This window comes from Botryllus schlosseri, chromosome 4 (assembly GCF_051294905.1).
Source record: "Botryllus schlosseri isolate E-star chromosome 4, Bs_hap1, whole genome shotgun sequence".
Lineage (NCBI taxonomy): Eukaryota > Metazoa > Chordata > Ascidiacea > Stolidobranchia > Styelidae > Botryllus > Botryllus schlosseri.
In genome coordinates this window covers 5,517,521-5,532,678 of record NC_137239.1, presented here as the reverse complement: position 1 = coordinate 5,532,678, position 15,158 = coordinate 5,517,521, and the positions used below count along the sequence as shown (strand labels likewise).

The 15,158-nt window shown below is 39.2% G+C and overlaps 2 long non-coding RNA genes across 2 annotated transcripts in view; both read right to left on the bottom strand.

The window, feature by feature from the left end:
* LOC145437930 (uncharacterized) overlaps positions 1-15,158 on the bottom strand; it is a 367,629-nt gene that overhangs the window by 16,089 nt on the left and 336,382 nt on the right. The window lies entirely within an intron of this gene.
* On the bottom strand, positions 40-12,711 carry LOC145437979 (uncharacterized). Its single transcript, XR_013914789.1, has 5 exons — positions 12,531-12,711; positions 8,826-8,867; positions 8,371-8,412; positions 192-230; positions 40-47 (listed from the first exon to the last, which is right to left on the bottom strand). It is a non-coding gene; the product is annotated as an uncharacterized LOC145437979 (long non-coding RNA).

The window sequence follows — 15,158 nt, the reverse complement described above, 5'->3', positions numbered from 1 at the left end:
AGAAACACATTTCAAAGCTAACCGGATATGACCCAAATATCACAACACTAAATATTTAGGATAAGATCGATGAAATTGCGATGGATGTTTCGGAATCAGGTAAGTCCACTTCGTCAACCTAGCTAGATTTGAATATATGTAGATTTTATTTTAAGATACATAACATAAGCCTACACTATACATGAACGAACCTGTTGGAGCGGTTGTCGGATTGACAATCGTTATCCTTTCTGAAAGGGAAATATGTTCGTTAAATTTACAAGATGGGGAACATCGAACTAAACTAATTCTTATCAAGCAATATTGGTAATGTGTCACAATGGCCAATAAGCAAAACTATTATTAATTGGTTTTATTTTCTAGATATCTGTTAGCGAATTTTCTCCTTAATTTGGATACTAAACCTAATTTTGTCGTATAATATTCAATGCTAGCATCACGCAAGTAAAAAAACTGTTGCTTATTGTTCCTTGTCTATTACACTTTACGACACTATCGCTGTATAATCTGAAGATTTTTTTTATAGGAACGCCCTGAGGAGTCACCTCAAAGTCTATACTCTGTAACTATATCTTGGCTACAACGTTATACCGTATGACGTTATGACGTAATAGATGGCACATACAAGCTGTGCTGTTAATAGAATGATAACCATACAGAAAAGGTAAAGGTAAAGGTCACCTATCAGCACTCCTGGGATTTTGTAACTACCTTCGAGTCACAAGTCACATCAAGTCATTACACAGGTAGACTCTACTCATGTCAAGTAATACAATTTCAGGGCAACTAGATGCAATTCAGGTCGCTCAATTTTTGGAGGTTATTCGAGTTAAGTAAAGTTCCTATATTCTTGGGGGACTACTATTGGGGCTGCTGTCATCTCTTAACAGTGTTGGGCCCAAGTCACTATCTTCAAATCGAGTCAAGTCAGGTCACTTAAATTTTTGAGTGACTCGAGTCAAGTCAACTCTCACAATATCCGGAGTTGACTCGAATCAATTCAAGTCAAATCAAGTTAAGTCAATTCACGAATAAAGTGACAAAGTCATGTTGAATTTTCGAAGTACGAGGCATGATTCACGTGATTGCAATTATTAGGATGATAAGTGCAGACTGATTGGTTGGAATCTCCGAATCGAGTACCAAATATAGAATTATTTGTGCCTTAGTTTGCCAAGAATTCTGTACTAATAATGTTGAAGTTGAAAAAAATGTCTCTTTCTTTGTTTGCTCCAAATTTTACCAGTACCAACCCATTGTTTGCGTAGTCGTTTCAGTACCCATTGTTGAATATGCAAAACAATAGAGACGTTACTACAGTGGTTCTCAACAGGGACGCCGCGAAGGGTCTAACTTAGAAAGATTATTATTAACCTAATTTGTAATTTCTGTTAAATCAGGTAAAGCATGAGACAGTTTCGCTTCATAATTGCTAAGACTTCAGGGCTCACATCATTTACATAGTCGTCTGATGTAAAATAGCTTACTGTGCAAACTCTTGCCAAATTGGCAATAGCCTACTTAAATTCCTGATTTTCTTCCTAATCTTTGACAATGAATGGATTGAAACCTCGCCACAATATATATTTCTACTGTGATAGGTATACATAAACACCAGTGATATATAGAACTTAGGGATATGACACTACGCGTGTGACGTCACAAGTAGCGACCCAACGCAGGGCAATCCAAACGCGGAACAGCCGTAGGAAGTGGAGGATTTGCCTCAAGGCTGTGCGATTTTCGCGTTCTAAGTGTAGATTTATCGAGTCTACATTTGATAACAATGTGGTATTATAGATCAAATAGCATTAGTAAAGTCATTTGAGGATTTAGTACACGCGCGGATAGCTAATTGCGACAACAGTAACTTCACTTTGCGATGCACTATACCGGTACTCTGAGTTGTTTGCTGTAATGTTGACGAATATGCGCGACTACTACGTTCTAGACCAGACCTGGGCATAGTGCGGCCCGCCGGCCAAATGCGGCCCGCGATGCTATTCTGTGCGGCCCGCGAAAAGTTGCTTCAAATTCAAACATAAAACGTGCTTTTTTTAATGTTGATGCGTGGACTAAAACCATAGGCTGGATCAACTGGACAGGAAATTCGTTTACTTTGAAACCTGTTCGTTAATACGCCACGATTACACTGCATACGTACCTCGCATGCGTAATCTAGATTCAAATTAAAGTCAATGTAGCAAAGTATGAGTAGCAATTAAAGTCACAAGAAATCACTCTCTCCATATAGTTTAGTTCAAATCTTTTTTGTTGCCATTGTCACATTACGCATTATACGGTCTCTGTTTCAATTGTTACCTGATGAGTTTCCAAACCCCTCATTTATAAAACAAGTCAATCAGTGCCAGTGATTACTACATGACTCATTATATCTATCACCCATAAATGATGAACGAGCATGTCAAAAAAAGGAAGCCGAAAGCTGAAATTCAAAGATGCTTTTGTGCACTAAATATTTGTATACTGGGGTCAATGGTAAACCTTATAGTTTGAGCCGAGCATGTCGCCGAGATTAGGATTTTAGTTAACGTCGGTCTTATGACAAAAACACGATTGCAGAGACTTGTAAATGTATCAAGTTTAACATTATCTCGAATCATTACGGCAAATAGATATCTTTTTAATTCATCGCCACTTTATCATTACCTAACATCAACACATTCACCGAGCAGCATTTATTACCAATGTAATTTAGAAATAAAATTGAAAAGCTGCAGAATTTAGCTAGAAAAATTTGACTCGGCCCGCCAACGTATTTTCTACTTCTCGTTTGGCCCGCGGACAAAAATAATTGCCCCTCCCCCCTGTTCTAGACGTAGCTTTATAGAGTTTTGATGTGTAAACGAAATGTTAATTTCGCTCAAATAGAATCAAAGGTAAGTGTTTTGCCGTTTGTTTTCATACGTGAACACTAACAGCTGATAATATTGATAGTAACGGGGGCACGGGCCACACTGTACTGGTAGTAACATGTGCCTTTTGCAATGTTGATTAATGAATATGCGCTGTCATCAACTACATAATTATGCTGTGTATGTTCACCAAAATCATAACATGTTAGCTATGCGTATGGTCTTCTACTGTTGTGCAGAGTTCTGGTTTCACTAACATATTTTATCGCAGTACATTTGGCTAAATGCTACAGAATGGACTATATTTGTTGCGTTCCTGGATGTACAACTCGTTGCAAATAGAAAGACAGAACCGACAGAAATTTGCTTTGCTTTGCCATTACATTATTGGCTGTGCAATACTTCTCGACTGTCTCAGCAGATGACGATACATTGCAAAAGTTGATGTGTTGTATAAACATTTGAACAAGCCATTTGGGGTACAGAACTTCAGAATAACGCGAAACAATAACTTCATATTGTTAACTTATTCGCTAAAAGGTTTTCGACTGACTCTCATCAGTAGCGAACGTCAGTAATAGGGTTTATCAAATTTCAAATGTAGCAACTATCTAGTCTGTATGACGTAATAATAACAAAAACAAACAACTACGGGAGCATCAGATCCCCATCATCACCAAGATAGAAGCACGTATTCAACGTCTACTATTGACCCTCAAGAAGGTGGGGGAAATCTCTTCTGCTGAATACGAAGAGATCAGACTTTACTGCAGGGATGGGCAAACTTTTCAGCTCGCGGGCCGCATTCAACATCTGAATCCATTCGCGGGCCGCACTATATAAAATTGGGAATACAAACCAAAACACAATATTGCTGGTATTTGATTATATAGTGATGACATGGAGATAATATATATGCTTATTTAAAACAAACCAAACATTGCTATGATGATATCGTGCACGCGCCAGAAACAGTGGCGAGGTTTCATAGACTGGTCGACCTCAATAACTAATTTGTCAAAACTATAGAGATGAAAGGCTGTTGTCCCGATTGTTACAACAGGATTGAAATTTAAATCTGTGAGCAGCGATCTATTCATAGATTTACTAATTCCACTTTAGGTTCAGTTCCAGGACACACAATGCTGACAGCATCATAACCATGTTAGCTTCAAACACGCTTCTACTATATGCGTGAATAAAATATAAATACCATAATTTTACGCATACAGAGAACGAATCTATTCAGGACGCGCGCAAATCGTTTTTTATAAGCACATCACTGAAATAATTAAAAACTGGAGTGGCCAATCTGAAATCACACTCGTGATCCGAATTATGTCTATCTCGTTTAGGATTTCTGTAATGTTTAGCAGTTAAACTGAATGGGGCCTTGAGATCGGACTGTCGCGCCATAAATTAAACATGGAAAATAATATGGGAGGTATTTACCTTAGAAAAGTTGTTCTCAAAGTTTTTAAGACATGCCCCCCCCCCCTTATGATGGTGAAAGAGTTCGCGCCCCCTTATCGTCATATCATAAAATGCAACCAGGATGCTGGCAAACCTAACGGATGGTTTTGTGGCATGGAGGATTGTGAATACTGACTATGGATGAGAGATTTTTAAATATGAAATACAGAGCCATAATTATGAATTATATGTAAATTGCGCAGAGCGCGAATAAATTTTTCAGTTGGGCTCAGATTCGCGATCCCCTTCAGATGCTTTCACGACTCCAAGGGGGGGGGGGGGGGTCGCGTCCTCCAGGTTGAGAACCACTGCCTTAGATTTAGCATGGTTAAATATACTAAGAAAAAGTTTAATCAATTCCCTGCATTAATTCGATTTTAGTACTCGTCTTATCAATATTTTTAATAAGTATCTTTAGACTCTCGCGGGCCGCATGCGACCCGCGGGATGTAGTTTGCCCACCCCTGCCTTACTGGCTCCATTTGACCACGGATGTATGGTTCGTATAGCAGTGGTTCTAAATATTTATTAGACACGCCCCGGCCCTTTATGATAGTGAAAAATTTCGCGCCCCCTTTATCGTGATATCACAAAAGATCCAAGAGAGAAATCAGAATCCCAACGGATAGTTTGACGGCATCAAAGGTTATAGCTGCAGACGAGAGAATTATAAAATATGAAATATGGACAATAGACAGAGCAACAACCATGAAGTATAGGCATATCGCGCATATCGGCTTCGCCACACCTTTCAGATGCTTTCACGCCCCCTAATTTAAGGACCACTGTTTATATAGTGACCGAAGAAATGTGGAGATAGTATATAAGTGGATCGTCCTCATCAGTAACCAGTTTGTAAGGAAAAACACTCGTGGACCGAGCATTCTACATCTAATTCCATTCGCCTGCCGCACTAGTTAAAATTGGGATTATAAACCAAAACGCAATATTGACAGCGTCATAACCATGTTAGCTTCAAATATGCTATATATAGATTTTGTAAATATATATACTTCTGCACATGCAGTGAACGAATCTACCTACCACACGCACGAATCGGTTTTTCCGAGTACAGCGCACTAAAACTAATAAACTTCCTGGAGATGGCCAATGTAAAATTACACTCGTGATCCAAAAGTCATCCCCATTTTGACTTTCTGTAATGTTTAACAATTGAAACCTTTTAAAATGCGTTGGCCTTAAGGTCGCATTTTTTCAATATTTTAAATACGATTCTCGAGCCTTTCGCGGGTCGCACAAAACGATGTCGCGGGTCGCATGCGGCCCGCGGGCCGTAGTTTGCCCAACCCTGATCGAGCTTATTCACGAACGTAACGTACCGGTTCAAACTACCATAGAGATTTATAGCAATGAACTGTATGGTGGTGTCCTTCTATCTCCTTCATTTTCAAGGTCTTCTTTCGTTAAATTATTTCGCTTGCTCACTTGTGATGTTGAATTTAGTTTTAATAACACCATGTATAAATAGACTGTTGATGTTGCAATGGAATCGCCTCTTGGTTCTATTCTGGCTAACATTTTCGTGGAGTATTACGAAAAAACGTTATTCGATGACACTGAAGACCATTATTATATCACCGGTATGTGGATGACAACTTCGTCATATTTAGGAATGAGGGTGATTTGTTTTTGAGTGAATTAAATGATCTTCGCCCGTCACTGAAATTCATCATGGAGAGTGAGGGAAATAATTCATTAGAATTCGTTGATGTTTTTGTTGAAAAGACGAATGCTAATTTTGTTACGTCAGTTTACCGTAAGCCTACATTCAGTGGGAAATACATCTCGTGGGAATCTTTTTGCCCGGTTAAACGTAAACTTAATTTGTTAGGAACTCTATAGTGCACAGGGCTCTGATGATTTGTAGCAGCGTCAAACTTAATTCTGAATTGGAGAACATTCGGCCAATCTTTCTGTCAAACGGTTATCCCAATAATATCGTTAAAACGACCATGGATCGTAAACTCAACGATTTCAGAAAAGCTGAACCGTTCGGACCATAGAAAATGTCGTTTTTATTTGCATCTTCCTTGCATTGGAAGAGTATAAAACAGGTTTGAAAACCAAATTAAATCATCTGTGAGGCATTGTTTTTCACACGTAGAACCGTAAATAATCTCAATGACGAAATCTCCGATGCCCGCAACGCAAAAGGATGTGCTACCTTCTACAAATCAAAGCAACATAATCTATGATTACGCTTGCCGATGTGTTAGTATGTATAGGTCGCCCGTCTCAATGCTTGCAGCAAAGAATTTGCCATCATGTTCCACGACAAATTAGAACAACTAATGTTTCTCCAACTTCATCATCGCAGTCTGTTGACACACTGCGTGATTATGACCAAGTTACTGCTTCTAGTTCCCATGCATGATTATGACCAAGTAACAGCATGTAATTCTGCCATCGGACAGCACCTATTGAAACAGCCAGAGTGTGCAAAATATTACAATATCAATCAGTTTTCCATAGTTGCTCCTGGTTTAAAGGTCCTTGAATCAACCATTAGCTGCAAAAGCCGATCCTCTGCCGCCAGAATAACATCTCTACACTCTGGGGATTTTCCATTAGTGTTGTTTTGTCATTCGGCTGTTTTACAGCTGATTTTGTGTGTGCTGTACCGTAACCGTGCGCTGTTTACTGCCGTTCACGACTTGCGTACTTGTCATGATTACGTGACAACGACAAAATTCTTCCTATATTTCGAACTTGGTTAACCTCATTTACTCGCGTTCACTGCTGAAGAGAGCCAGTCGAAAAGCTTCCAGTGGAATAAATTTAACAATATGAACGTATTGTGTGCTGCAATTTGGCTATTGGACAGCATCTCTTATCCCATCCAGAATGTGCAAATCAGTACAATGACAGTCAATTTTCTGTAGTTGCTCGTTGCCGTTCTCTTTTTCATTTTGAGGTCCTGGAATCTATGATCATAAAGCTGTCGCCAGATATGTACCAGAAGAATGTCCGGCATTTTTACACCTTCCTTTGTTAGGTCACGTGTCTAACCGATTTGAAAAACTCATTCAATCGGCCGTTCACCGATGTTATTTAAGCGCATGTGGTGTACACAACGAAACCATTGTTGCCAAACTATCGAAAATATGTACTCCCTGCCTTTAATGAAAGTAATGTTTTCTACCAATACAAGTGCCACTCTGATAGTAGGTATATAGGACGTACATACCAAAGATTGTTTGAGCGTATAAAGAGACATATCCCCAAATTGATCCGGTCAAACACATGCGCAAATGACCGCACAGAGGTCGCACGGCAATGCAAATTTGCTGCTAAAACAGATTGTTATGACGATTACCAAGCATATGCTTCGTCTATTGGTCAACATTAGAGTGGAAACCTCGCCTGTGCACAGCAGTATAATTACAATATGTTCACTGTCATTGCGCGAGGCCGATCTTTGTTTCGTTTAAAAGTGTTGGAGTCCACCTTTATTCAATTGACCAAACCTATTTTCTGTAGACAAATATATGATTACTGATTAGTTTCTTCTGTTTCGTGTTTGTACTGTAACTGTTTATTTACAAATTTCATACGTTGCTACTATAGTACCGTACACTTCAAAGTTTGTTATTGTTGCCATTGTTACAATGCGAATCTCATTGTGAAAGTAACGAGATAATTTCAATTTAATAGTGTGGGAGAGTTGTTAGATGCTCTTGGTTGTCTTTTTTTGCATATCCAGATTGAATTGAGTACATGATAAACAGTTTCCCAATATTATATCAAAATTAGTTTTTAAGTAAGTATGTCTCTATCGAGTGGGACTGCTCTGTTTCACGCCCGCTATTTAACGCTTAATTCTCTGATTCTCCATTTCCTTATTTGTGTCTGTCGTTCATTTTGCCTGCGGAAAAAAACTGGTGAAGATTGGGACATAGGTTAGGAACTGGGCAATAAATATAGATTTGGCTAATCCGCATATTGGGTGAGACATTTCTATCAACAACCTAAATGAAGAAACAATATGATGCAAGCTAACCGGGCGTTGTAATGATCGTTGTGCCCTCAACAGTTGTATCGTCTGTAAAAGAAATGGTTTGTAAACTATAAAAACTGTAACTTGATTCTCAATGCAGTAGGAATACTGTCGACTCTAATAAAGAGTTAGCATGCTTATTGCTTTTAGATTTAGCTAATCCGCGTATCGGAAGCGACATTTCTATATCAACTACCTAAATGAAGAAACAATATCATGCAATCTAATCGGGTCTAAAAACAATCTTAGTGTCCCCGAAAGTTGCATCTTCTGTAAAAGAAATCATGGTTTGCAAACTATAAAAACTGTAACTTGATTGTCAATGCAGCAGGAATACTGTCGACTCTAACAACGTGTTAACATACTTATTACTTATAGATTTAGCTAACCCGAGTACTGGGCGCGAGCGACATTTCTATCAACAACTTAAATGAAGAAACAATATCATGCAATCTAACCGGGTGTTGCAATGATCGTAGCGTCCTCAACAGTTGTATCTTCTGTAAAAGAATTAGTTTGCATACTAAGAATTGTAAATTGATTCTCAGTGCAGTAGGAATACTTTCAACTTCAACAAGTGTTGACAAATAGATTTTGCAGATCCGCTTATGGTTCGTGACATATCTAATAAAAACCTAAATGAAGTAACAGAATCGTGCATGCTAACTAGGCGTTGAAATGATCGTAGCTGTGTCTTCTGTAAGAGGAAATGGCTTGCACACTATAAAACCTAAACTTGATTCTCAAGGCAGTAGGAATACTGTCGACTCTATTAAAGTGTTAGCGTGCTTACTACTTACAGATTTAGCACAGGGGTGACCAACCTGCGGCCATACGGCCACATTCGGCCGTCGGCACGTAATTCAATTATTATGTATTGGTGACCGTCGAGAATTTGAATTTACGAATTGACCGAAGTTTTGATAAATTTTACTTAATCTTCAAATTTTCTCCGTGCTGCGCGCGATTCAATGTGACTTTATTTTTCGAAAGTAGAGCTCGGTAATCTGATCCCCGCATTGCAGATGAGACCAGCAGAGGAAATTATGCGACCCTTATCGAAATATCAACTAAGAATCATGTTATCCTATACCAACAATCCTGATGGGAGGACTATAGAAAGAACAACATGCAATAAAGTGACACATAACAATTGGCCCACCCGAGGATGCATCTTCATTTAGAATAAAACTTTCCCTTAATTTTTGAAAACACCCCTTCCATCAACTCTTCCGCTGAATCTGATCACATGTGCTTACTAAGGATAAATGTTGGATGTATAACTACCAATACTAATTACGAAATTCATTGGTGAGTCCGAGATTTTTTCGCGCAGGACGCGACCACAACCAATCCCATTACACCACCACTCGCGATTTCGGTGCGTAGAGTAAGCCGATGATCAGTCAGAAGTTCACTGGAAATGGACATCGGTACATAGGTATTTGACTCCGTGGCGCATCTGGCCTTACAGACGAAAAGCGTCACTCGCCTTTCACCATTAATTGTTATAATAATAATACTGATAGATTTAAATAATCCGCATACGACTAGTCGTGACGAGTGTCAGCCGAAAATATTCGGATTTATTTCAATATGAATATACTACTTGATAGTATATTTCTAAGCGATATTTTGACACTCCACTAAACGTATGCTGCGATTAGGAAATTTACATAGAGGCGATTTAACCTACTTTTACGTTAGGAATTCAGTACATGCATGAAATTCGCGCTTTTATTGAGACGGTAAATCAGAATACACTCTGAAAATACACGTAAATTTTCTCCTCCGTCCTACACACCATACAAGCATAACACACAGAAGAAAGGAAAATAATTTCTTTGCAAATTGCTTTCTTATTGTCGTTATATTTAGATAGTTTGAAAAATTTTCGAGATGTAGTATTATCTTTCGAGGATTTGGACTTCGGGATTTTCCAGGATCTTCACTCCTTCATCTCGGGATTATAGCAGTGCAGTAAACTATTTAACACATACAAGCTACTCCAACAGCATTTATTCCTTGTAATATTGACGTATAAAGATGAGAGAACCAATAGTATCATCGTCTCGACCAGCTTGATATGAAATAACCGGTGAAATTAGCGGCAGGGAATCTTCGCGTCGCGGACAGCCATTCTTGTGTTCTGTGCCGTCACTATTTTCTTGAGAAATACTTTGCACATGGACGATATTAATAGTTGAAGCGGAACGCCCGCGGATGAATACCATACGAACCGAAATCGAGCGTACTAATGTTTTGAAGAGTTTTAAGTAGTCGTCGACCAGTCGTGATTAAAGCGAATTTCGTTGACAATATGGGATACTGCATACATAACTATACCAAATATTTATCCTTTCGCAGTCCACGTGATCATAAAAACCATCATTCGCGAGGTACAACGATTTTATATTGATATATCTTTATGTGTCGCATCATCTGTCTCTACTATTCGCATTCGCTTACGCACATGGCGCGAATAAAGGTTCAGTCCAATTCGACAACGCGTGGATAAAGAAGTTTCTTATTGCTGTGTTGCATACAACTGTCGTCTGCACGTTCGCTATATCATACAAGCCCGTAAATACGTGTAGCATACTGATAGAGGTTTCTGGTCGCGAGATGCTACTAGACTCAGATTTTTGGTGAGGCAAAAAAAGTTCAAGAACCCTAATTGTATATGACCGCAGGTTGGCCATGCCAACCCTGGTATGGACGATTTCTTAATTTGGTGGTGAAATATCCAATACCTTAAAACACACGTTTATCCTCTACGTAAATGTTGGCTTAAAGCAATGGCTCTCAAACTTTTTTAGACGGGCCTTCATTTATGATAGTGAAGAATTTCGTGCCCCGCTTATCGTCATATCACAAAATGAAACCAGAATGCTAGCAATCCGAACGGATAGTTTGGTGCATGGACGTTTATTACGATAAAAGATTTCTCAAATATGATATTTTGACTATACACTATAACTATGAATTGCAGGTATATATCGTGCAGAGCGCGATTTTTTTCAGTTGACCGCAGCTTCGCACCCCCTTCAGATGCTTTCGCGCCCCCAAGGGGGAGAACCCCGATTTGAGAATCTCTAGCTTAAAGGTTGCCAGTGCTTCATATGAATTGCTCGGGTTTTCTGGTCGTTTTGATGGTATAATACAGCAGCATTTCTTCATGTATAGTAATGACACGCCAACATCGCTGTTTGATCTTAAACTCTTAAACTCTGCAACGAACGGAGGCAGCTCTTGTGCCAAGGTCATTAAGGTGTATGGCTAGCCGGGTCCCCATGTGGTTCAGTAGAGCGAGAGCCTCGATCTAATTCAACAGTTGGGCTTGGAAACTATCTTTAAAGAGCATCATTGCCGCCTGGAACAGGGGTGGCCAACATTTTCGGCCCACAGCCACACGAGTTTCACGAACCATTGCGCGGGCAACTTGAATGTTGATGACCTTATTTTGTCTTCAAATAGGAGCGAACGGTTTTAGGTAACGGTGAAAAGAAGACTTATATTATTATGCATCAAAGTCAATGAATATTGTGACATGAATTTTGATTGCGCGAAAACGACGATCTACGACATATGTGGTTGGCCCTCCACATGACCGCCTTTTTAATGCTACGATATTCTGTATCACTGCTACGAGTTGTATCCTACGAGGGGAGTGAATGCGTTGTTCATTGTTACGCCATAGTTGCATTTAATATCACACATAAATGAATTGTTTTGGACAATCGACCAATTCTTTTGACGCTTCCTTATGGTCAAAATAATAGATATGGAGCAACATCAGCTTTGGTATATTCTTTCTAAAAATCTAGAGATGTCATTGGAATTAATCGCGGGATCAGGGTCAGAAAAATAGGCTTAAATTCCGGGATACCGGATCCCAACAATACTTTCGAGGGCTTGAAAGGAAGGTACTATCACGATTTCCTATGTGGTGTTGACGATCGGAAAACAAATGTGATTGTAAACGGTGACAAGGGAGTCAAATTCTGTAAATGATGCTAGCGTATATTCTTAGCGGATCGGCCATATAACTTCGATGTTGTGATGTACAGTAGCATCACGTATGCCGTTATGACTTGGACAAATATTAATATACAATCCATTCGAATAGCATAAACAAATAACAATACGGTGATCAAAATTACCTGGTACGGTGACTTGTCCAACAGCAGAAGCCACGACTACAATAATAATTCCCAAAATGTTGCGTGAATATGGCATATTTAATATATGGCCCGTGGTGCTACGTCGAAATTGTTGGTAATGGCGATGAATAATCCAATCCCATTAATTCATATTTTTTACTGTAATAGAACTCTTTTCCTGGAAACAGATATGGATTTTATTAACTAGCGAGTGATCAGACTGTTTTATTTCAGGCTGGTCATCCCCCGTAACTTACTTTAACTCCTTCAGTAAATATCTGCGCATGTTCAACGTAATTATTCCAGAATTGTGTTTATGAAACTTGTTTCCACATTCAATACATTGTCACGCGGACTTCGTGAGTGGATTAATGTAGTGGTTAGCAACGTGAGCGATATTGACAAACAAGGAGGCGATGGTTGGTGAAATTGTTAGAACTTCCAGTGAAATATATTTAATCAACGAGGTAAAAATATGCATGTGAAGGCGGCTTATTCTGCATGTGACGCGAACAAGGATCCATTCAATGGAAAGTAGACGCGGAAACCATTTTTCCGAGCACCTGCCACCTCGGAGAATGGTCCCTTTTCGTAAATTCATTAGCGATCAGAGTTACGTGAGTAAAGTTCCTGATTATATGTATTTGACGGATCCGTAAATATGGAGTGGGGTGAAAATTTGAGTCGAGATTGATAACGGGACGGCGATGAGTTGAAAAAGGTTGTGATTCTCTCATCTAGGCCTACGCCCACCTAGGACACCTGCATTATGAGGCAAGCTAATGCATATGGAAAACGTTATCGTATTCACCGTAAACGAGCTCCTGAAATTGAATCGTTGCTGAATTTGATGCTCATTTTATTAGCATATTAATCTCCAACATCGATATGTGGGTTTAGAATATACACTATTGATTCTTAACCGGTGATCCACGAAACACTAGGAATTCCACGAGACAATCTCGGATGTTCCGTAGTGGTCAAGACATTTACTCAACTCTTACGTATGATTCGTGACGATACGTCGGTGGCAATCATTGGTTTCTGGCAATTATAGGCTCGATCAGTAAACGATTGTGACTATTGTGGTGGTACGTCGTGTGCAGCGGCGTACGCAGGAGAGATAGGAGGTAGACCAATTATAAATCCAATATTTATAGTAGGGATGGTGTGAACCTCTGAAAGGTTCAGGTTCGTGTGATCGCGAACCTTTTTGAAAGGTTCTGTGTGAACCAGAACGTGAACCTCATGACGTCACGGGACGTCATATTGCTAATTCCAACCCTACATTTCAGTGAAGTGATAGCCTATATTAATGTTCACTATACCTAGTGACGACTCGGGCCACATAATTCCACAATGCTGAAGTACATATTGACGTTTTAAACGTCACCAGATGTATCAATTGGGGCAATTAATTTATATAATCATCCCAGAAAATCTATGTCTTTCATCGCTTTGCCAACAATTTCGACAAATGGAATATATGCTTACGCCTTAACGGTCAAGGCCTGGCGGTACAATGTATTCGGCGTTTGGGTATTGCTACGTTGATAGTGATGCAGAGGGTTTCTATACTTGATACCGGTATTACCCCATTAACAAGTTATACAGCAGTAGCCAACACCCCAATCGCACGGATTCAGATTTTATGATACAATAAACATATGAAATTAAGATTGACCCCGTGCGCCTGCTAGATTTTTTACATCAGACAACGACATCAATTTCGTTAATTGGTTGAATAAGCATCAGTCGCTTAATATCGATACACGTAGTCGTAGTGTATTTCGCCCTTGATTTTGTGAGATTGCGGGTTAAGCTCACAGCAGAGAGTCACCAAACATTCACAAACGGAAAGTTGGATATTTCGAGGAAACGTTTGTAACAAAGCAAGTAAAATTTTAGAGATGGTCAAGGTGCATGCTCGTTTAGTGTTGATATTTTTATGCTGCCAACGCCATGCATAGAATTGCCCGCAGTTGAAATGCAATAAATTTCAACCAAAGATGTTATGATGAAGTAATAATCGTAATATATGAAAAAGGCTCACAGTGCAGAACCTACCGAGGTTCGTTTGTGAACGCGAACCTCTAAATATCGGAGGGTCACACACAGAACGCGAACGTGAACCTCACGTTCACACCATCCCTAATTTATAGGTCCATTTGTAAGTTGTTGCGTTTCTGCCGAACAATACGATGACACTTTCGAAGACGATAACTAGTATTTCTGAACTGTTATCTGAAAGACAACAGCAGACGTTTTTTCACTGATGCTCAATAAATAAATTATAAGTGTTCGTTTTGTTTGAAAATTATATATTGATTAATATATTTTTTGCCACTCTGTAAATGCACGGTTCATTATGTGCGCAAGTAATCTATGGTATTCGATCAGATGTCTAGTTTAGGTTTGCCATACGTCCGGAATTTCCCGGACATGTCCGGAAGAAAACGCTGAAATCTTCTTAAATGTACGGAATTTCGAAGACTACAAGGAAGCTTAAAATTCTTACGTAAATCAACATAAATATTTCATTTTGGGGAAGATTTATGCTCCTGGAAGTTTTTATTCGCGCTGCTCGTGATTTAGTGGCATATATTATATTAATATTAATATGGGTAT